This window comes from Spea bombifrons, chromosome 5, assembly GCF_027358695.1.
Source record: "Spea bombifrons isolate aSpeBom1 chromosome 5, aSpeBom1.2.pri, whole genome shotgun sequence".
NCBI lineage: Eukaryota > Metazoa > Chordata > Amphibia > Anura > Pelobatidae > Spea > Spea bombifrons.
Genome location: NC_071091.1, coordinates 59,159,604 through 59,184,547, shown reverse-complemented (window position 1 = coordinate 59,184,547; position 24,944 = coordinate 59,159,604). Strand labels below are relative to the sequence as shown.

Here is a 24,944-nt window from a genome sequence, read left to right as displayed (position 1 = left end):
AAGTATGAAATGCTCTTGAGGCGGGTGGGGGAAGCAGACAGGTTTATTTAGGTCCCTGTTAGGGTCTTGCTTACACACACACGTGAATTGCCTACCTGACCCCACCAAGTGCTGGAGGAAAGTTAGGTTTCTTACATTTTTCTCAGTGCAGTCAATGGCTTGCAAAAAAAAATAGCTTCTTGCGTTGTGGAAATCAGTGAAGAAAGAGGGAGCCATAGAGCAGCTCTGTAGAAGTGGATGTGCGTTGGATCTAATCTCAGCATGCCTTTGTAACAATGTAGAAAAATACTTGTCAGCAAGATATAATGCAGGCTGCTAGCAGAGATGGGTTTAGGGAATTCTCTCATTGCCAACAGATCTGTTCAATCATGTTATTAATATGCTTTATCTCAGACATGAGAAAAAAACTCTAGCATCTATCATCTATTTCTATCTAGCTCTCATCGAAAATATCTGTATGTATATAGAGATCTGTAATGTCCACACACTGTATTCACCATGTATCAATTAGCATAGATACTAGATAAATATGGGACCCCATACAGCTCACTTTAAATTAGAATGGTGAAGTCTGATAAGGTTAACCCTTGACATGTATCAAGAGATCCCATTGTCACAATAGAATTAATAGCCATTTGTTTTCCAACATTAAATGTACTTATTAGCTCTTTCAGTGTCTGAAATATGGTGTTTTACATCCCTTGAATGGTTAATAAAGGAAACAATTTCCTTCTGTGCTGCGATCATTTTAAGGCTGCCCTATAATATATAGTTTAGTTAAGGAAAAGAGCTAAAATATAGTCACTATACCTCATCCTGACACTCAAAAGGTTAGTTGAGGCATAGAACTATATCCTTTAAAATGTGCAGGCAGGGGCTTCATTCATAAAAATGATGTAAACATTGTATATTCTTGTTTCAAGGGCTCTGTATGTACTTTTTCATAGTGTAAATTAATATTAAAAATCATCAAAATGCATGCTGTTTTTTATTTAGAGTATAACATGTTCAAATGTCATATATATCTTTTAATCTACATAGACAATATGCCAACATTGCATAATGTTTCTGTACTCAGCAAATATAGATTTTTTGGTTTGGTTGATACATTTCTGTTATTAAAGTAATACAGTGTTGCTTGACACTGAAGGGATTTCATTATTGAATATTGGGTTAGCCTTCTCATTATGTTTCTGTTGTAGAAGGGTTTGGAAGCAATTGCAAAATATGTTTCTGGTCATTTTTATTTTGCATATTTTTCAGTTGCTTAAAGCATTGAATATACTAAATTGTATACATGCTACATGTAAGCAATTGTTTTATCTAGTGTGTATTTGTTTGTGTAAAGAATGGTTATAGCATTTTAAGTTTTATGTATAAATCATGAAAAATGTCTAAGAAATTAATCAAGTATTAAGTATTTACACAGAAAAATGCTATAATATAGTATTTGAAACTCTGTGTCTATATATATATATATATATATATATATATATATTGTACATTTATTCATATAAAAACTAGCTACTGAAGATGATCTCTAATATTTGAAAGCAATGTTTCCTAGCAAAACAAAACCAGTATGTGCCTGCTAAAGTAATGATCAAGTGTTTTAATATAAGCTAAATTTCATTGAAGCTGAACTTTAGTTACTTTCTCTAATAAACTTTTTGCATAATTTCCAGTTTAGAAATAATAATCCTTGCAATATTTTGGAAACCCTGCTTATAACAGCTCTACCCTTCCGCTAACCTTTTATGTAATTTGTCCAGAAAATTAATTACATCTGGGAGAGCTGGCATGAGCTCAAAAAGAGCTCGAGAGGCTGTTTTTGTGTTGCTAGGAAAGAGAGGGCATTGTAGCCAAACCAGTTAATGTACAACCATTATTTATGCAGGGTGTGGTACCAGCTCTGATAATGCGTGGCTCGATAAGTTAGGCCTGGACTCCAAGTTAGGCCTGGACTCCGACTTAGCCTGTGCTTAGTGCTGTGACCTTGGCCAACTTGCCTATTTCTTGGCTGGAGAAACAATAGTTCTGTTGGCCAATGTCCCAAGGCACTTGCCTGGTTGTTCTCACAGCAGTGTCAGCCCCTATTGCAGTCAACAAAAGCTAGGGTGCTACCTTAGCAGGTAAGACTAAAGCAGATTAGGAGCAAATTTGTTTAGGGATGCTTGGTCAATTACTCAAACATCCCAACTTTTCAAACATGCTGTTCTAACTCTGTGGATTCTTTAATTTCATGTAAATCAATTCAGATTAAGGGTTTTTTTTGTATAACCTTACCCAATGTATAATTAGTTTGGTTTCATAACTACCCAAATGTGTCTATTTCAACATTTTAATCATTTCATGATATTTATGAGCTGTCACTTTGTGTGATTGTGTCTAAACACTGCCAATGTTACCTGGCAGCAGATGTTTTTAGCCGTATGCGTTTTCTCTCCCTAGCTCAATTAATAGGCTGGGCCTTGTTCCATGTATATAAATAAGATGTTGACACTCATTGTATTAGCGTTACTGTTACAGAAAACCACTCTTCCAGATAGTGGTCTTCTGACACCACTTTTTTGATTAATTTATACTTTAGTTTCTTCAAAGATATTCATTTATCCCAAGCAATAAAGATGATAATACAGGCCAATGAGAAAAACTAATTACATGTCAGCTGCATGGGATTTTAGAGAGTATATCATATTTATGTTTATGTGACACGGTCCAATAGCTTTTATCAATATTCCTCGACAAACTGGGGTGACATATGAAAAAAGAAATTGCTTAAGAGATCTGTTTGTGGTTTTGCTGTTGATACTTGCCAGCAACTTGTGGAAGAGGTAGAAGGTGCACTGAGAAGAAGGGAGGAAGGGTCAGAAACGTTGTATTTGGGGAACATTTGCCACTGACGTCACTGACAGGTACTATTTCACCTACTCTGCTAAAGTTAACACTTTGCTAAGATCTAAACATCATTCCCAGTATAGTTAAATGTCCTTTCCAAGACAGATCCACTAAGCGTAATGGAGAGTGCAATTAATGCTTTGTTTAAGTAGCAGAGCGCTGTGAACGGTCATATTCATATTCTGTAACATAACTAAATTGAATTAATAAACTAATTGTTGGTTTAAAACAAAAGGCCAATTCATATAACCAAAACCTCTCATTTATATTATGTTTATATATTTGTTGCCAACTTTATTAGGGTGAGAAGCGCAGACAGTTTTTGTTTTTTGTATACATTGTACAGCCAATACACTGTTTCTTGCTGCATGCTTACACCTGTTTGGTAGGCCTCGTATTATACATTTGTATTATTTGAGCCTGAGACTAGCTTAGCGCACCGACACTTTTTCTTTTCCCTGTTAAAACAAAAGGCCTATTTTATCTTATGGAAACTTAGATTTGGCAAAAGGTAACAACACTAGCATATTAATTAGTTTCATGCCCCACAATAGTCTTACGTTTTCTTGGTTGTATACTTAAAAAGGCACGTAGAGCCTTTAACATCATTCAGCAACTTAAGAATAGGGCAAAGAAAACCAGATATTCAAGTCCTGCATAATGTTTTCCATTTCTAAATCTCCTACCTTATTTTTCTTCCTTAAATTGCAAGGTCTGGTTCCACCAAGGGGTGGAATAAATTAATTTCAGAAGTGTAATCATGCATATGCTTGCCAGCTTGTCAGGGAGGTAAGGGTTTTGCAATGATTCTTTACTAATTTACACATTTGAGGTGAGTTGCTTAAGTTAGGTGTTCATAGAAGACAACGCATTTTATAGACCTTATTAACTGCTTTTTCTGGATTTCTCTGGATTTGCAGACAGGAATTGGATTGCAAATTCAATAACGGGGAAATTCTGAATTATATATTTAAACATGGTACAGGCATTCTCTTTGGAGCTCATAATGTTAAAGGAATACTGGGACATGAATGAAAACTTTACTAATATGTAACTTTTGTGTAGTGTGGTATGGATATCTATAAAACTTCTTATACATTTAAAAATTAAAGAAATGTATTCTTTTCATATTTAACACCAGTCAATACATGGTGTTTTCTTTTGTGTGAAATCCAAAGCTGATTATTTCGCAAATGTTTAAAATTGATTTATAAAATATTTTTCACAGTTTTAAAAGTGTTAATTTATAACGTGTCTCTGTTGCAAGATAAATGTAATGCTTCTTTTACCATAGCTCCTCTCTTTTCATCTCCCCAACTTTCTCAAAGTCATTTAAACAGCTCCAGCAGATTCTGTAGCACTAATACAATCGGGGGAGGGAGAAAATCACCAATAACATTGATATATAATTAACAATAACACGTGTTACATCGTACTGGTGTAGGTGGAAAAGAAGGCCCTGCTCCCTACGGGAGGTTGAGGGGAATGCGACAGTAGGCGAGGGACTCCTTGGACAAGAATCATTTAATTGTAGCGATGGTTATATGGATAAGTCAGTGTCTTGGAGAACTTGAAGATGGAGGCACATATGGTTTCTGACATAATGTACCTTGTAGTAGTTAAGAGGATAGGTTGTAGGCTTTTTGGGAGCCCCTCCCCCCAGCTCACAGAGGAATCTCAATTTTGAACACATATATAAAATACATAAACATAAATAAATGGTATGTTGGTGAAAACTGTGGCTCAGTAATACTTGTCAGAACGTGTGCAGGGATAACATGCAGGCACGATATGGATCATTAGCTAATAAACCCAAAGAAATAGATGCATCCTGAGATAGCTGGTCTCGCAGAAGAATTCAGTTTCACTTTAACTTCATAGTAAAATGTCATCAACTCTTGAGTTCCTGAGATAAACTACTAATCAGTTGGCTAAAGTGTTTTTTTAGTTCCAGAAAAAATGCAGTGTTTGTAAATTTTTCCCCTCTCATGTTTCCCAATAAAGATGCATTTACAGTTATAACTATATTTTTTGCCTTTACAAAAGAGGACTAAAGATAGTGGATTCGTTTTGTCAATCTTAACTCCTACAGGGCAAAATATGTCAGCTTAAAAGGCTACATGGATGCAGACGAAACATTAGTCACACTAGGCACATGACTAACGACCCCAGCTCTTACTGTTATTAAGTTGCTTTCCTTTCTCAAAGTAATGTTATAGAGATACGGCCATTATAGTCTTTGCACACTTTGAGGTCAAAGAACTCTAGTTCAAACTCATATCCCACTTATGTCAATTTAAGACCAACATTGTTATGATTCACTAATGCGACAAACTCCTCATGCCTCACAGGTCCTTGAGCATATCAGTGTTGTTAATGTAGCAACATCAAATGATTATAAAGCGAGTGCAATAATATCAGAATTAAATAGCAAAAACTGCTTCCATCATCCAGAATATAGTTTGACGTAGCTTAGAGCACAACAAACCCCAATTGCTTCCTTCATTTGTAAACTACTACTGACTATTAGAAAAAATAATTTATGAGTCAAGATCAATGGCAACACTTCAAGAACATGGTTATGAAGTTCAGACTTTTTTTAAAAAAAGGATGATACCCTCTCTCTTGATGAATATTACTATATAGCGATACAATGTTGACACTGGCAAGCAGGGCAGTTGAAGGAACATAATCAGCCCTGACTGTATTGGGATTCATTTCTTCTATTTTTTTCTGGGGACTAACTCCACAAAACACATCAGTAGACACATCAAAACTGTTGGAGTGAAACTACTAGGGTACCAGGTCTCATAGCAGGTTGACTAAATCCTTGATCTGAAGGGATGTATTCTGATCTCTTTTTGTAACCATTCCAGAGATTATTCCCTGGATTCAATTCATGTTTCTTAGACTTCTTTTATAGGTTCTGGGCCCTGATAATCTTACTGAAGAGCGGCTCAAATCACAATTTTGTTGAGTGGTAGGGCGGACATATTCTTTATGTCAATGCTAGTGATGTTGGTTCCTCCATTATTACTTTTATTAGTCATGGTGTCTGGCTTGGGAATTAAGACTAGCCATATTGTACTATAAGGCAGGATGATAAGGTAGTCAAGATGTTTGTCTAGTAGATTGTGCTAAGGTTACAACTAAAACACACACAAATTGTTTATATGCAACTGTCTGAACACATTATATTATGCAAAAATTATTTTGAACAGAATAGAATTTTTGAAAACATTAAAAAAAATGGTATCTGATATTAGTAATAACAAGTTTGGTCAAGTTCCCTTTTAAATGTGCCTTTTAATTCCACAAACTTTAAATCAGATTTAAATCATAGAATTTACTTTAATTCCATTTCAATACCCTTATTTATCTGATCCAATCCTTTTTAATTCAGGGTCACAAATTAGTTCCAATAGCTTAAAAGAACAATCTGCAACCAGCGTGTTCTATTTAGATTGAAACTCTTCATCAAACAAGTTCATCGCTAGACTAAAATTGATCCGAAGACCACTATGAACCAATTTATTTTTCAAGCTAATACTTGTAACTTCTCAGTTTGTTTCCTATATAGCTTCTCGATGTTTCCTGTATTGTAATTATTTGTCAAATACTCCTAGTACTCCTACTATCCCAGCCATTACCCAAGAATAAAAAGAAATGCGAACCTCATTCTGCAAAACCTTAACTAGGATTGATGTCATAGTCATGTCATAGTCATTGATGTCAAGTATTAATGTGGGATTAGAGACCTAAAAAGTTACGTCATTGCCCCCATTTATCCACTGTGGAAAAAAAGAGAAAAACTATTATCCGTATGTTTTTCAAGCTTAATTTTGGAAATCAGAAATTCAGCAATAAGTCTGATCATCAAAACCTACCACTATGTCAGGATACTCTCATACAAGAAAAATACTTTCAAATGCAACATTTATTGTCTTATCCACTTTATTGTCAAGTGATTGAAAGGATTTAAACTATTTAATCAACCAATAATTAAGAGTTTTAATTAACAGTCTTCATTCGCCATGAAAGGATCAACGGATATACAGACAGGAGAGCAAATTTGGGTATGGTTAATTAAACAGTCATTATACCAAATTGCATCAGTGCTTAAAATAGTCTATAATATAAGATACCCCACAATTTGTCATGGAAGTTAAATACAATAAATAAAAAACATCAAATACACAGCTAACCAGAAAAGACACACAGGAGCCTAGGAGCCGGGGTGCAGGGAAAGAGGCGAATGCATTTGGGGGTATTCTGAAGAAACTCTTCGGAAAGTTCATTAAAAATATACCAAATCAATCTGGTCCATGCCAGCAACTAAAGTCAACTTCAATCCTTTGACAAGGAAAACACAAAATACTTTGGGGAAACTCACTTGCAAGTTGGTTGCAGTAATTTACACTCAAGTTCTAATGATTTAGTCAACGGACTGAACATTGAAAATCTCTGTATGAATACTCAACTCAACTGAAAAAGAACATATTTCCAGCACTTACTTTAGATCTAAATCAGTAAATAAGTATGGGGTGTATTTTGGCCAAATAAGAAGCTCTGAAATGGAATTGATCTGGTTATATGTGTAACCAAAACAAAACAGCATAAAAACAGAAATCTATACAAAACCCTCGAAAAGGCGTGGCATTTGGATAGGTCAACAGTTACTTGTACGAAGTCCAAGGACAGAAAGGGTATAACGGGGCAGCCCTGGCACTTTATGGCCAGCGGCGACCAGGTTTACCAGATGGCCAGTTGAGGTCTGGCAATGTCCACTTCATATCCTGTTGTCCTTTCTATTAAGGTATATATATATATATATTGTGTGTTTACTGGACCTGAAGCATGTTCATCGTCAGCAGTATATTCAATCAAACATATTAAGTAGAAATACTCTAAGCAAGCATTTTTGCAAGAAACAAATTGCAGCTAAATGTAATTATATTTCCTTTGGCTCTTTAGACAAGGGAGTAATGTTTTTGGTTGACTTGGGCCAGCATTAATGTATATTGTGACATTTTGCATTTTACAGTGCTTTGCAGTACAACGGTAATAGTTTTTTTTCCCCTTCAGCATAACAGCTTGGGAATCAATTTGTGTCACACAGACAAGTCACAGAATGCACATAAAATAATGAGAAATCTTCCATTCTGCATATTCATTTAGCACATATTTTGATGGTTAAAAGAAAATCTACGGAGGGCTTACAGCTTGTGTAACCTACATATTTTTTACTTAGACACATTGCATGGAAAAATTGATCTATGTTGCATTCATTTATTTAAAGTTACAATACTGCTCATTTATAATAGAATTCCTGGTATTTTACATTTAATCTGATTTGCATTCCTAGCCACGTAGTTAATTTCCCTGTCAATCCCAGTACACATTTTTTACCACATACTTTATGCACACACATGTATATGCTTTTTAGGATGTCATATTTCCAATTAGAATGATTTCGTATTTGATAATTACTCCGTTTATTGTTAAATTATAGAAAAAATAAGATAATGACTTCAAAATGACTTTTATAACATTATCAACAGTATGGTCAGATTATTTTACTGCTTTCACTATCAATCCCTGACCAGAACACATGATCAGTTCTGCCTGTAATATACCTGTTCATGTTTTCTATAAACATGTTTTCCTTGTATTCTGTATTTTGCTTGCACGACAAGCCTCTGAAAATGCTTTTCATTGAAACGCCTGTGCGTGACGCTAATGTTGGTGGCTAGCTCTGACAACACATTCAACTGAAGCCCCATTCAGGTGCCCCAACATAACTGATTTTATTCAGGAGCTCTTCATCGTCCCAAAATGAGGTTACCATGCGTGTGGCAAAGATCATACCGTATGGATTTATATGGCACATCCTGTTTCACTCTGTAAGACAAGGCCTCCTTACCTTGTGTAATAATTTGTTATTGTCTGTCAAGCTGATCAGTAAGTACGCAGGCCCAGACTCGGGATGAAAAGCATACCTGGAATTTTAAGGTCTTTAACCCCTTAATGACAAAGCCCGTACATGTACAGGCTCAAAATGCATTGTTTTCAATGGGTTTAGGGACCGCCCATTGTCCTTAAGGGGTTAAATGACAGACATGACGCTGTTGAATGGATACACGTGTCCACATGCTATGCCATGCTGGCTCCGTGTATCCAGCATCCAGCACTGGAAGTCCAGATCTACCATGATGAGATCAGTGATGTTGGCCGCAGGCCCACTGGGCATTTGCCTGGTTTGCTGGAATACACTTACTTTGATCCCATAGCACCTTCTCTTTGATTTTTGTTTTCGTTAACCAGATATTTTGCAATAGGAAACAACATACTGTGTTATTGGTGCAAAATAATCAATCTAGGTGAAGAACTTAAGAACAAATTTTTTGAGTTTATAAAAGCAAAAAGCAATGCTTTTTTTTTCTTCTTACAGAAGTTACCTTGGAGCTTTTCATACAAGCACTTTTGAGTTTAGGTGTAAGTGATTACTTATCTATGCATCTAAATTATTAGTAATTTATGGAAACATTAACTGTATTTTTATGACTATGTAGAGTAATTATAAAAAATTGTCTCCATCTGGTTTCCCTGAGAGATACCAGTCCTAACCCCATTTAAACCGATATGAATATCTGGAATCAAATAAAGTTGATTAAAATGTTACAATATCCAGCTCACCCACTGTTGAAATTAAGTTTAATTTCCCTGTAAGGCACCGTTAAAGCGTTCTAATTACAAGCATTGAGATCCTTAAGGTTTAATTTCCTCTGAACTAAAATTTATGGTACAGATGATGATATCATAAGGGAATACAACATAAAGCATAGCCTTTCCTAATTCTCTTATCCTCCAAAATTATTTTGCTCTTCGGAAACTAATGCATCATTAGCTTTTATGCCATGTTCTCTGTTGAGTGGTGGATGGCTGTTGCATATTCATTTTGTTAGTAATTATTGTTGGAGATGTTGAATGGCAATGGGTATTACAAAAGACATTAGGGCAGGCCAACTTAAATGTTGATACTTTTAGTTTTCTCACATTTCAGCCCCATTAAAATAGTAGTAGTTACTTTATAGAGAAAAAAAAATAGCTTCAGAAGCTTAGCACTAAAAGCATTCATATGTGTTTAAACAGGCTATTCGTTTTAGATTTTAGATCTAGATTTTAGATCTAAGGTTTTAATGTTCTTTCTATGTTCCATCTGTAATATTTTTTTTTTTACTATGAACACATCATGGATATTATATCTGGCTTTTGCAAAGATACTATTTGTGCAGCAATGTTACATATCACCCAGTGACAGGGCAGGGTTAAAAAAAAAGCAGTTAACATCATTTAACACTTATGTTCCAGAATGCCTAAAATACACCATTTATATTATAGGGAAAAGAAAAAATGTTGGTGCGCTAAGCTAGTCACAGGCTCAAATAATACAAATGCGTAATACGAGGCCTACCAAACAGGTGTAAGCATGCTGCAAAAAACAGTGTATTGGCTGTACAATGTATACAATGTATACAAAAAAAAATGTATACATTTATATTATAGTATGATTTTGATTATTTTTACCTTAATTTTGCTGCTTCTAGTTTTGCGGCCAAAGGTTTTTGGTACTTGTCAATTCATTGAATTATGGCAATGTGAGAGATATATGTATATAAGTATTCTTGAATGTTGAAGAAATATGCATCAGATTTGGGTCTAAGCATCACAACACATAAACATTTTTATCTGTGCTTTTATTGCAAGGATATTGCCCATTTAAAGATGGACTGCAAATTTTTTTTTCTGAAGGTCTTTCACAAGATAAAGATGTACGGTAGATATTCTGTATTCTTACCAACATACGATCCTTAACAAACCAGCATGTCATGTGTACTTTTATCCTTCACCGTAAATCTACAATGCTATTATATTATCCAAGTCTTTTCATGAACATCTTACCTTAAATCTGAATTAAAACCAGATTTCAAACATCATTTTACTTCTCCATTTCTTTTATTTGCCATGTTCCTGATAAAGAGTTATGTAACTGCAAAAGTCATGTACATAACCTCTTGAACAAAAAGGAAATACCAATTATTTTTCCTGATTTAATATCTTTTCATGGCTCCCTTAAATCTTATCACATAAAAATCGAACTGTATATGGTTTGCTTTTAAGATGGGTTTATTGGTGAGCACCCATACTAGCATATTGGTAAGTAAGTGAAAAGGTATAAAGTACTAAAGCAAGGAATATGGTCACAAGGGCTGTTCTAAGTTTTTAGGGGTCTTCTGTAAAAAGATTTATGTGGCACATTTCCCCTCTATGTACAGGTAGATGGTTAATATATACATTAACATATTGTTAAATGTTACCACATTTTTATTTATTTTATTTTTTAACTATCTTATTTTTTTTACTAATCACGTTGTGATTAGAAAGCTGGGCTCCATTAAATTGCATGGTTGACTGCAGTGCCTGTATTTAACCTGCAGGAGGAGCCCAGAGTTCTCATGAGGGTCTGGAGAGACCCTCTTGAAAACTTGTTCATTTTTTTAAAGGGTACCGCCATCTTACAATAGGCAAAATCTCTCCTAGGGTTTTAGGTGTAGCTGAATACCTCAATATCAAGGCATTTCAGTGACACCATTGACGCTTAGGAGGCGATCATTGACCTTGAGTAATTTAAGGATCCTGCTGGATGGGGGATCCAGTACCCTTTGTGCCATTGCAGATTTTTTTTATTGCCGGACCACCAGTATACAGAATCCGGGCAATGGACTTTTGGTCTGTATACTATACCCCCACCAATAAATGTATCCAGCGATGTTTAATTGCTGATATATTTTATATTTACTTTATAATAACATCCATTTAATTTTATATATACGTGATTGTTAACTTTTTACATAGACATTTAACATTTTAAATTATTGTACTTGTTTTATTGTGTTTTTGAAAAATGAAGTGAGGCTCTTTTGGAACAGTGAATGGTCAAAGTAGAAACATTGAAGGAGCAAATGGTGAGAAAACAGTGAGAATGGTTTTGGAAAGGATATGAAAACAAACATCATTGTTTGGGGATTAAAAAAACCAATGTAAATTGTACAGCAATATAACTCTCTACAGACCTGTAACTTCTATTTCCTTGGAACATTGTAAAATGTTATTTTTAAGAGATATGAAATAAAATATGTATCTGTGATTCAGCAGTATATTCAGAGTTGTGTTCAAATTAGATTCTTACCAATATATTGTAGAAGATTGCATTTCCAGGCAAATATTTTAATGAATGGTATCAACATTTACACCTATGACATTTACAACTATCAGCGTAGTTTCCCTTGTGTGCTCATATGTCCGATAAACCTGCAAGGATTATGTGCTGCTAATCTCTGCTTTCCAATAAAACTGCAAAAGGCTTTAGAACCAGATTAACAAGGTTAATGCAGTCAGAGATGAATTTTCTATAGTTAGCATTTATATATATAAAAATACAAAATCCACTGTTAAATTTGCTTAAAAAAAAAAAAAAACGAAAATAACTTTTCTTGAAACTTTTCGGCTAGCTGCATTATGTTGCTTTTGGTACATTTTAATACATTTTGTCAGTATATGGAATGTTTCATGAATGTTGAATTATAGAATAAGCATCAAAGTAAATGCTTACCAAAGTATCAGTGTGAGATTCATGATTATGGTAACCTATGGGCAATGAGGTTTGGTATACAGATGCAAAATTCAATTGATCTTGAGTTGGTTAAAAGGTTTGCATCAGGGCTTCTATATAGAAAGCAATTCTTGGTGCAAAGTGTTTCATTTGAGGTCTTATTTCACAAGCAACAGATGGAATTGTCAAACACAAATGAATATATCATTAGTTGATATAATAATAAGACCATAATCCGCAATCACTTTTTAAACATAAGAAATGTAATATTATGGCATAGAGAGCGTACAACACCATAATTACACCTAGAAAGAAAACAAGAACCCTTTCACTATCTAGGACAGAAATAAAACCGTAAGCAAAATAAACACCCAATGATCCAGTAGGTAGATAAAAAGTTAATTGAACAGTAAAATTAATGGTCTGTTGCTGATTGCAGTTTCTGCATACAGCATTACCGTTTCTTGCCTACAGCTGAATGACTTTTCCCATGAGCAGGCTTTAAATTGATATTAATGGGAAACAAATACAATTTGACTGTAAAATTGTTTAAAAATGTTAGGTATGAGCTTGACATTTGTGAACAGCTCTTAATCTATTCTCCCTACTGTCTTTTGAAAACAGAGACAAAATAGAGTTATATGAGTGGTCATTGTTGCTCAGTGTTTTTTGTTATTTGGAATTAAATCCAAATATTAATTTACAATGAATATAACTGTGTTTCAGCATGCTGATAATGCTTTTGTTAAGCGTATTAATAATATAAAATTTAGAATAAAAAGGAGACATTTTAGAAGTGTAACAAGTACTGGCCAATATAGATTAACTGCTATCCATCTAAAGTTAAGGGATCATTCATGGAATGTTCATCATACAGTGAGTACATGTAAGTAACATTAAACACATAAAACCAGTATTTTTTCAACTTCTAACACAAATTATATTAAAACGGACGTTACCAGTATGGCTCTATCCACTGCTCTAATTCATAAGTAGTTGTACAGCTTTTACTGTTTGGTAAGGGCTTCAGGGACTATGCTTTATGAGAAAGAAGCAAAGAAGGACTGCCATAAAAGACTGAGAAGTAAACAAGAAATTGAATGTTATAAAGCTTTTGTTATTACAAATGACATGAGTGTATTTATAAAACAGAAATAGTGCACAAAGATTGATAAATGCTGCATTTAGTCACTCTGCCACGCAATGCTTTATATAGCAGTCATTTTATATAAATTACAGTTCTTCTAATTGACCAAGATAAATTGGCGCTGCCAACGCTTGTTATGTGCCATCCATAACTTGAGTCACTTTAGCTTAGCAGCAGTTCCTGGCATAGAAAGTATTGTCAACAGATAGGGTGGGTAGCGATTGATGGTCTTCACTGGACCACAAATACACATTATACTGGAGTTTTGTAAGGTAAAACAATTAAACGTATTTCTCTTTTATTTTATGCCATTTTGATAAGCTGCCTTTGTGATAACTATTCCAGTCCTCTCCACACAAATGTAATTAATACTATTCTCTTTCCCTCATAGAACTTTTTCTGCAATTATTCTTTTCACCTTTTTTCTTTATTGTGAAAATGAACATCAACAGTGCATCTGAAACAAAGCTTCTCTGAGGATTTGTGGAGGCACAAGTCAATTTAGTTTGTAGCTGACTTAATTAACACATTTTAGAATAGATTAGTATGATTTTTCAAATTTAAGGATAATTCACAAGCCGGTGATCCTGAAAATAAGTCAATTCCCTATGTGTAGCATAGTGTCTTTGTAAAGATGTTCTCCCATTTGCAGCTGGCAGCACCCAGCACAATAAGATTCCTCTGGATTCAATCCCTTATGTAAGGGAAAAACTGTTGGGAGCACACACACCATTTACCTATGCAGCATGATACATGCATAGTATCCTGACAGGGGAGATCGGGCAAGGTGGATGGGTGGTTGCTTCCAGGGCTTGGTAAGGAGAAAATGGAGAGAGAGTGTGTTTGTGTCTTGAAAGTGTGTCTATGTTACAACAAGTGTGCCTCAGGGCAAGTAAGTGTGTGGCTACAAGGGGAAGTGTGAGCCAGTGTTTGTGTGTAAGGGTAAGCGTGAATGTGCATGTGTATGTGTGTGAATGGGCAGGCATCGGTATGCGCAGTGTACATGTTTCTGTGCATATTTTGACAGTGTATACTTTTAGTCTTATCAGCCTAAAGGGAGTAGAATGATTCACTCTAGCATTTGTTTAACCCAGGGAGACAATTTAGTATTGTTTAAATAAAAAAAAAAGTTCTTCGTTGAGTGCAGCAACTGTGAAAATGTCTGCCATGAAGCATTTCCAGGCCTATCCCTTAGCAAAATGAGTGTGTGTGTGTGTGTCAGTATACAGGGTTATAATAAGTGTGTTTGGGGGTGACAATGTACAAGTTATACTGTGTACATTATGTGTCAGTGTACAGCGTAGTGTGTAGGTGCATGGTGTTAGAGTGCATGTGTATGGGGCGTCGGTATACGGTGTTAGAGCGAATGTGTGCTTGGTTTGTCAGTATACAGTATTAGACTGGGTGGAGAGTCCACCAATAGTGTGTAACACTGTTTAAGTTACACCTCTATATGCATACACATTTGTGGATATGTGCCTATGATGTAAAGCAGAAAATAACAAAGAAATCTGTTTTACAGGTGTCACTTCTTTCTTTTGAGATTTTAGAGCCAAAATTGTTGAATTTTAATATAAAAATAAGGCCTATTTATAGCAGGTGTCCTTTAACTAGAACAAAGAATCTGTTCCCAGAGGAATTATAAAACTGAAACATTCTCTGTAGGAACAAGACTCTTTCCATATATTAACCCAACTGTTGTGACATTTAAGGTGCTTCATATTCTTTCCCATATATTTCAGTCTTATTATTATTCATGAATGAAACTTGCATAAATAATGTTATGCATGACCTTATATTAAATATAATATTTAATATTGTTTTTTAAAATTGCATGCCATCAATATTTCTTCCAATATGTAATATATAATCCTTTCCTGTAATGAGTATATGATATCTGTGCCCACAGTCACATATATATATATTGCATGCTTCCATTTATGCATCTACCAATATTCCTATATTAATGGTTCAGTTTCGTTTGCCTTATCATATTATTCTCACACCATATTTATATGTATAATATGGTAAAATATACAGTAAATATACAAAATAGCAAATGGAGAATAAATACTGAACCTATCCCAGTTATTAAATATATAGTATGATATTCCTCACAGTGTAATGTTTCTGTAAAATCTTTGCATAATTTTGTAGCTGACTTATTGTAATGATTTATAACCCTCACTACAATAATCAATTGGCATAAGCAACCCTGAAAGTATGCCCTATCAATCCTCTACATTTAACAAGCCAATATCTAGACAAATGTATATGCACATTTGCTCTAGAATTAAATATAAAAAATATCTGTTAACTGTTAACCTGTGAATGTCATGTTTGTAGTTCACCATGGGTACACCAGTTAGTCCCGAATTGATGTACTTAGAAAATGGCCCATGGTTTGATAGAGAACTGTTAACAGCCTTCTACAGGATGACAATAAAGCAATTGCACTGCCCAAGTAAAGAGGAACTTTAAAGACCTTCAACACATTATTATACATTATATGGACAAAAGTATTGGGACACCTGACCTTCCACCAACAGGGGCTTTGATGACACTGCATTATAAATACATAGACATTAACAGAAAGTTGGTCTCCTTTTGCAGCTATAACAGCTTCGCAGTGTCATAATTGATCTATACTCTTGGTGGTTTGTAATTAGAGTGGTCCAGGTGGCCTTTCGGTCTCTGAGTGGTGTTTAGCTTTGCCTATTCCTTTATAGGTTCCCCTCTCACTTGCAGGTAACCATGACCATGTGTCCCAAGCCTCACCACTTTCAGAATCCCATCTAGAATGGATACCTCTGAACCAGCAAGACATTTTCTCATATGCCCAGTCCCTCCTATCTGGTATCTAGCTTCATAGCTTTTAACATCATCCAAGGCAATCATGTGACCACAGGGGACCCAATAATATTGCCTGTCTCATAAATTGTATACACACACATATTATTTGCGATCGAAACGGAATTGCTTTTGTAATAGCTACTATTGTCTGTCTTTTTTCTTCATACGTTAAAGATAACAAAACTTTTAGTACACTCCTTCCACAGCACTGCTGGGAATATAAAATAGATTCTTTCGTTTTATCTCATTTTACAGGTGATAAAAACACATGGCTATGAGTTAAATGGGAATTAATTGAAAAATAGAACAGCTCACATTGTAGTCCATGTCTTGAACTTATAAATTATATTAGTCTTGGAGATCTAATTAAATTCAGAGATTACAATACCTTAAATTTGCGCACACAATGCATGTATAATGAGGTCATGGTAACAGTCAAGCCTCTGGCCCATGTGTAGTTATACTACTAAATCATCTTCAGGATGTTTAAATTGTTGAGTATATTATCTCCTTTGTGCATAGTTTTGCTTCTGAGTAAATATGCATTTAATCAAACTGTATCTCATGAGCATACAAGAAAATGATTTTGTAATAAGGCACCCAAGACAAAGAGGTCAGGATATGCCTTAAACTAATGAAGACTGGATTACTAAATTTTCTCTACCACGAGTCAACAATATGAGTAGTATATTAATAGCAAGTTAGAAAAATGATTTTAAGTCAGTCCCCATCATGGGGATCTGGGGAGCATGTGTGTATGAGTATGTTAGCATGTGTAATCTTCCGAGCAGGGCTCTCTACACCTAATGTATCGGTTGTACTTAGTCTGTCAATTCTCGTCTTGTCATACCCCTTGAATATATGTATTGTATTAAGCGCTGCATACATTGTTGGCGCTTTATAAATAAAAGATAATAATAATAATAGTATAAGTGTGTGTGGGTATGTAATTGTGTGTGGTTATGTTAGTGTGTGTGTATGAAAATGTATCTGTGTATATTAGTATGTGTGTATCTGGGCATGTAAGCATGTTTACATGTGTCTGGGTTTGTTAGTGTTTGAATGTGTTTGTATGTCTTGGTATGTTAGTGTTTTTATTTGTGTCTCCACACAATACTGTATGGGTATCTTTTTGGGTGTATGTGTATCTCTGGGTACGTTAGTGTGTGTGTGTCTGGGTATAACAGCGGGTGTTTGTTTAAGTGCCTGTGTGGGTGTCTGGGTGTATGTGTCAGTGTGTGTATGTAAGTGTAATCATCTGAGTGGGTTATTGTGTGTTAGTGTGAGTATCTGTGTGTACATGTTGGTGTGTATATGTGTAGGTTAGTGCGAGCGTCTGGGTGGGTTAGTGTTTGTGTTTGTGTGAGTGTCTCGGAATGTTATTGTGGGTGTCGGGTGTCTGGGTGTATGTGTGTCTTGGTATGTTAGCATGAGTGCCTGGGTGTATGCGTGGATGAGTGGATATCTGATTGCGAGTGGGTGTTTGTGTGTATGTGTTAGTGTGTATGTTAGTGTGATCATTTGGGTGGATTAGTGTGTGTCTGGATGTGCGTGTTATCAGAGCTGGCCCTTACATGTGTCCCAGTTTGGGTATGTTAGTGTACGTATCTGGGTGGGTTAGTGTCTGTGTATCTAAGTGTATGTGTTAAAGTGTGTATAAGTCAGGGTATGTTGGTGAGAGCAGATATGCGTTTAGATATTTTAGCATGTGTGTGTTGGTATGTGTGTGTTTATTTGTGTGTATCCGAATGTTAGTGTGTGTGTATCTTGATATGTTAGTGTATGTGTTTTTGTGTGTCTGGGTATGTTATATATATATATTTTACACCAGACAAAAGTATGTATGTAAATTATAAAATATAATCATCATCTAATGAATGCTAATAAAATGTCAGCTGTGCAGTTTAATTTTCTGTTTCACAAAGGTGACACTTTTTATCAAAATGTATGTTTTAGTTTTCTATGGGCTGACACAGCATCACTGTACATAGTATACCGTATTTGCTCGATTATAAGACAAGGTTTTTTTTCAGAGCAAATGCTCTGAAAAATACCCCTCGTCTTCTAATCAGGGTCGTCTTATAATCAGACCTCAAATAGAGGTCTGACTATGAGACTAGGATCCAGATCCCTCGCACCGCTGCAGGGGACCTGGATCCTTCTGTCTCCCCCCCATTTAACACCCCCCCCCACCCCCCACACACTTACCGGTGCTTCCAATTTCCTGCTGTATTGCCAGGGCAGCGGGTTGACGTCCACGCGATCCGCGTAGACAACTTCCGCTGCAGCCGGATGGAGGTGTGGCTAGCAGCGGGGGTTGTCTGCGTCCATCGCGCAGACCTTCCCCGACTGTCAGAGAACTCTGATCTCTGACAGCCGGGGAAGGTCTGCGCGATGGACGCAGACAACCCCCGCTGCTAGCCACACCTCCTTCCGGCTGCAGCGTAGGGAAGACTGCTGCCCCGGTATACAGCAGGAAATTGGAAGCACCGGTAAGTGTGTGTGGGGTGTGGGGGGGGTATTAAATGGGGGGGAGACAGAAGGAAGACTGCTGCCCCGGTAAACAGCAGGAAATTGGAACCCCCCGGTAAGTGTGTGTCTGTGTGTGGGGGAGTGTTAAATGGGGGCATAGGGCATTTCTGGAGGCAGAGTGCTCTATGAAATGCCTTTTAACCCCCTGAACGCCACTCTGCCTCCTGAAATGCCTTATACCTCCCTATATGCCACTCTGCCCCATAATATGCCGTTTAACCCCCTAAATGCCAGAGTGGCATATAGGGGTATAAGGCATTTCTGGAGGCAGAGTGGCACATAGGGGGTTAAAAGGCATATCATGGGGCACAGTGGCATATAGAGGGTTAAAAGGCATATCATGGGCCACAGTGCCATATTGGAGTGTCAAGCCTGGGGGCAGATGTGCGTAACTGGGGGGCAGGTTGGAAAATACAAGGAAATAAAAACAAAAAAATATTTTTCTCAATCATAGCTTTTATTAAAAAATGTAATAGTTTACATGAATTAACATTTACTGGTAAAACTTTTTTCCTATAGGGTCGTCTTATATTCAGGCTTTTTCTTTTTTTCCTAAATTAATATTCAGATTTTGGGGGGTCGTCTTATAATCAGGGTCGTCTTATAATCAAGCAAATATGGCACTAACAGGGATATGCTAGTCTTGGTTCTTTTAGAACTCAGCTTGAAACTGTTAATGTGTCATGTGCATAGAGCTGTCTGCTGTGACAGATTTTTAGGATACAATTATAAATTATATTTTGACGTTTTAACAGTAAAGGTCAGTGAAAGCTCTAATTTTAACATCTATTTGTTAAAATAACTGGGGTGAAATGTAATTTAATGCTGGGAAATAAAAGAATACGAGTTTAAGTTGGAAGAAGGAGAGTTTATTTTTCACCTTGGTATTCTTCCGCTGTGCCTACTGACTAGAACTATTGTTGAGAATATTTGCAGGGAGTCCAGGAAATTAAAAATGATATCATATCAGTGAGACAGATGCACAAGACAAAGATATTGGTGACTTTTTTTGTGGATATTCCATAACCTGTAAGTAATATATAAATTCTTATCTTTTTGTAGATATGAGCATTGCTAGCTGAAAATCCTATTAAAAAGATAATAGAGCAAGTAAACGTCAATTTAACTGGTTCAGAGGGGTTTGTAATACAATTTAACAATATTTTCTGAAGGTAGATTAATGTACAAAAAAACAGGAGCATCCTCCTCCATGAGAACTGCATCCTTGCCAACTGCACGACAGTCCTGGGATTTGGGAGCTTGTCCATTTACTTCAGTATCCTGGGACATCTCTCGGGAAATCGACAGTTGCGGGTATAGGACCGGTTGGGGAGATTACAGATCACCCTCTAAATGGCCCAAAATTAAAGTAGCACAAAGTCTGTTCCTTCAGACCTCTACTTCAGCACCCTTAACACTGTGTGTCGGTGTTTAATGCTGAGCACCAGAATGGGCAGGTGTGTGTAAAGGAAGTGTGTATGGGCAGTCATGTGTAAGGGCAGTGTATGTGTATATGAGTGTTAATGGGCAGGTGCATGTAAAGGCAGTGTGTAAGGGCAGTGTAAATAAAGTAAACTCTCTAAAGATATTCCCATCTTGTAAAATATGGTGGAGAGCAGGAGAATATTCTTGCCTTGTGTGATAAAACGGATCCCACTAAAGTGAAGTTGACCTGGGTAACGTTGAATGACCCTGCATTTGTATTGCAGCTACATTAAACAATAGGCTGAGGCAGGGTAAGTGGCAAGTCTTGTAGGTACCATGGCTAGTCCTGTTGGTGTGCAATGGCAAGTACTGTAGATGTGCAGTGGCAAGTCCTGTGAGTGTGCAATGGGATGTACTGTGGGTGGCATGGCAGGACCTGTGGGTGGCATAGCAAGTCATTTTGTGAACTTGGCTATATAATCTGCATAATAATGTAATTTTGATAGCTGTGCTGCAAAGTGTTTCAAATGTTATACCTTTTTTAAGGAAAAAAGTGTCATAAGATTGCCTTTCATATTCCATATACTCCAAAATAACTGGGAAATAATGCATTTCTGAGATTGTCTCCTCTTTTTCAACATATGGTGGATATTTGTGCATCTATTCCCATCACACATGCAGTAGAGCAGTACACAGCTCTATCAAGGAAGGTGTAAATGAAATTCTCTTTTAAACATGCAAATAGTTTAAGGGTTTTTTTTCCATCCCTAGCCTTGCATTGAAACTCGGATGTGCACTGCCAATGTAATCTCATTGTCAAAAAAAGTAAAAACAAGTATTATAGATTAAAATCAAAACTAACCGTTTTTGGATGTTGCAGTTCCAATGCTGCAAAGTTAGATATCATGGCATCCTGGTTTTTTTCCCCAAAAACTACACTGGCTCTTCACTAGATTCGTATTGTTGTTATTATTGGTACTTTTGCTATTATTGTTATCTATTGGTGTATATAGAGGAAAATAGAATCACTCAGTGGTTATACCTGAGCTGGATCATTTCTGTTCTTTTCTATTGAGCTCCCCATGTGTGTTCCTATTAGTAAATGTATGCTAAGCAGGACTCATGAAGGAAATTGCCAGCCTTTCTCTCTTCTGCATTTTTTTTCTAATGTTTTTTTTTAAATTTCTATAGGCTTTTATTTTTGGATTCATACTGTAAAGGAAAATGAATTCAGACATGGCTATACATGTGTTGTCGTCTGTTTCACTGTTGATGCATAACTTGCAAAACATTTAAATTAGTATAAAAGATTTAAGCTGATTAGCATGCAGACATCTGCCAGCCCTGCGTGACAGTGACTATGGGCGAAATACGTATGAAAGAAAAAATAAAATGGCCTTAGGTGCAACTCAGAACAATTTCTGTCACCAGAACATTAAATATGCACTATCAAAGACTGAAAAGATGCGTTGCCAAACCACTTTGTTTAAATGTCTGTAACAGGAACCAAGAAGTCCGGTGGGATGTCCCTGGCCATCACTGCTGCTTTTCTTATAGTAGAGTAAAGGTACTCCCAAAAAAGCACCCAAAGGGGTCTCCCAAAGAACTGTACCACTAGTCACGACACAACACACCAGTCGGGATGCAAGAGAACACTTCATTATTGGGAATGGACATAATATATATAATATCTTGACCGGAAACAGGAAAGGATTAATTTAATTAACACATACCATAGTGGCATGGGATTATGCAGACAAAATCTACACCAGACTAATCTCCTAACACACTCAACAATGGCGAAGGCACAACAGAGGTGATGGGATTAGGGAAGTAACACTTAAAGGTAGACTAGACAGCGAGTCAACCTGAATAAATATAGAAATGAAAACAAGTCATTGTAAAAATTTTCATAAAGTGGGAGTACGACATCCAATGACCAAAGAAATTCCATTTATAGTCGAGGTATCAAAGATACGTACTGTATGCACGTCTCTCTGTGCATTAGCACATATATATACATATAGTATTTGTGTTTGTTCCTTTATATGCATTAACAATGCTGTGTGTATGTTGGAGAAAAAATGCACATGGAATAAAGGGCGCATTCAGATGATGAGACGTCATTGAGATGAGTGTTAGTGACATCTGTGCTGTAGATGTTTTTCTAAAGCTGTCACTTGCACATGACCAGTTGTCAGACAGGTGATGAACTTCAAAGCTAAGATCAAAGATAGAAATCTAGACAGACGCATCTGGTATTCGAAATAGCCAAGAAATGCTTTAAGGTTAATGTTCTACGTGCGTATAGACTTCTTTACATCTCATAGACTTCTTCACATCCATTAATAACACCAAGCAACCAATTATTCTGTCTTAACTAGCTGAACAGATCTTTGGTATATAACAGAAATATATGTTGTGTGTGCCAAGTAAACTATGAGTGATAAGCTAAAAGACCTCCTCACATGGAAACATTTAGCTTACTATTTATGAGAATAAGTAGCCCACCCTGCACAACATATAGAGAATACATGTTATTACTGGAATCATATGAGTATTTTTAAATAGTTGTTATTGTGCTGATGATAAGAGAATACTGAAGGATGGCATAATATTATTTTTAATGTATATTTTAGAAAAAATGGCTAAAATGTAATAAAATGCATTATACTAAGTATTTTATGTAACAGTAAAACAAGTCTTCTATACCGAAAAGCAGGAACAAGGTTGCACGTTATGTTTTTCCTAAAGGGGACTCTGTTCTTATATTGACCTTGAATATTAATCTATTCACCACCCAGCCTTAAGAAGTGTCACCTGTGTACCAAGTAGGTAGGGGGACCACATTTTCCAACTATGGTTCAGTGACAGAAGTGGGACTTCAGTGTCTATGTGGCATCAGTAGAGGGTGTGGGTTCAACAGGGACATACAGTATCAGTTACCATACAAATAATGAAGGAAATTGTGTACTTGAATGGAAACAGCTCTTAAAGCTGAGTTTGACTATTAACTTAGTAGGGCTGAGTGTCATTATCTAGATATGTATTATGGGCCAAGGTCTGCTTTAGAATTGCTTTAGTACATGTTTAGAAAAAAATATTTCTTATGGTTCGTGTCAAGCACCCTATTTTGTAAGCAACTTCAAATGTATCATCGTAAGAGGCATAGTGACCATGATGGAATGTATAGGGCCAGATTCAATGAGCAGTCTGGTTGTTGCACTCTTGTTGAAAGTAGAACACCAAATTGCTATAGAGCTATTGAACTCCCAAGGCACATGGCCAAGTAATACACGCTAACTGCTCATCCTCATATACATCTTACCCCATGTGACTTTGTATCTCCCCACAATGGACAATATTTCCATTACAAATGACTGCTTGTCTAAGCAGATCAAGGCAAACTTCCAAGCAGCCATTGACATCAAAGTAATTGAACAGTTAAGCTAAACTAGCCGTTAAATGATCCAATTCAAATGAACTGAAGCCAGAATACAACCATAACCTGCATTTATTACTAATAACAATAACAATGGTAATAATTATGACTGAAATATTTCCTAGATTTAATTGATTTTACAAAGTACAATGGTGTGATGATTTTTATTATCATATTTTTTTACTGCAATAGTGAAGAGGCCCTTTTCCTAATTGTTGTCTAGCCTTCACGCTAACACAAAGGCCGAACAAGTGAATAGTCTCCTGCTTAACATTGAAACATAAGCTCAACTCCCTGAAGTAGAGTGGAGTCATGCATTCGGATTCATGCAAATTTTTATTTTAACAAAATTTGCTTATTTCATTATTTCGTATAAATGTCGGAAAACGAGAAGGGACACCCAATGAAACAAAAGAATTCTCACTCTCTCTCAATGTCGCCCTACTTCCCTGCCGACATCTTCCACGTCCCTGTCTCCTTTTCTGCAGTTCCGATTTTTCTCTTGCCTTTTCTTGTTGTTCTTTGCCCGCTTTTTCCCTGTTATCAACTCCGTTAACCAGGCCTCCCAGAGCACTGTTGCAAAAGGTAGGAGAACAAAATATTGGTATTAGCAGAGAAAGAGAATAATTTCTACAATTTCTCCACATTGTTCTGGCTTCTTGGAGTACTTCCACAAAAAGGCAGAGCCACGGCGCACACCACAGGGACAGCCTTTACTTTGTTCTTATAATCGGGGAAAGGGTGTGTGGGGAGGCTCCACCCTTGTGCAGAAGTACTCCAGGAGACCTGGTTAGTGGAGCAGATAGCGGGTAGAAGCAAACGATGGAAGAAGACAGGAGAACAAAAAGAGGCAAGAGATGAAGTGGACAAGGAGGCAACTACTAAGATACAGTAGCTTATAAGTAAGTGCTTAGTTAAGTGTAAAACGTGTTAAACGATTAAACCTTTCCTTCTGATTCACTTGCGCCTTAATC

General features: G+C 36.3%; 1 protein-coding gene across 6 annotated transcripts in view; it reads left to right on the top strand.

The window, feature by feature from the left end:
* LOC128497386 (poly(rC)-binding protein 3-like) overlaps positions 1 to 24,944 on the top strand; it is a 292,930-nt gene that overhangs the window by 1,257 nt on the left and 266,729 nt on the right. The window lies entirely within an intron of this gene.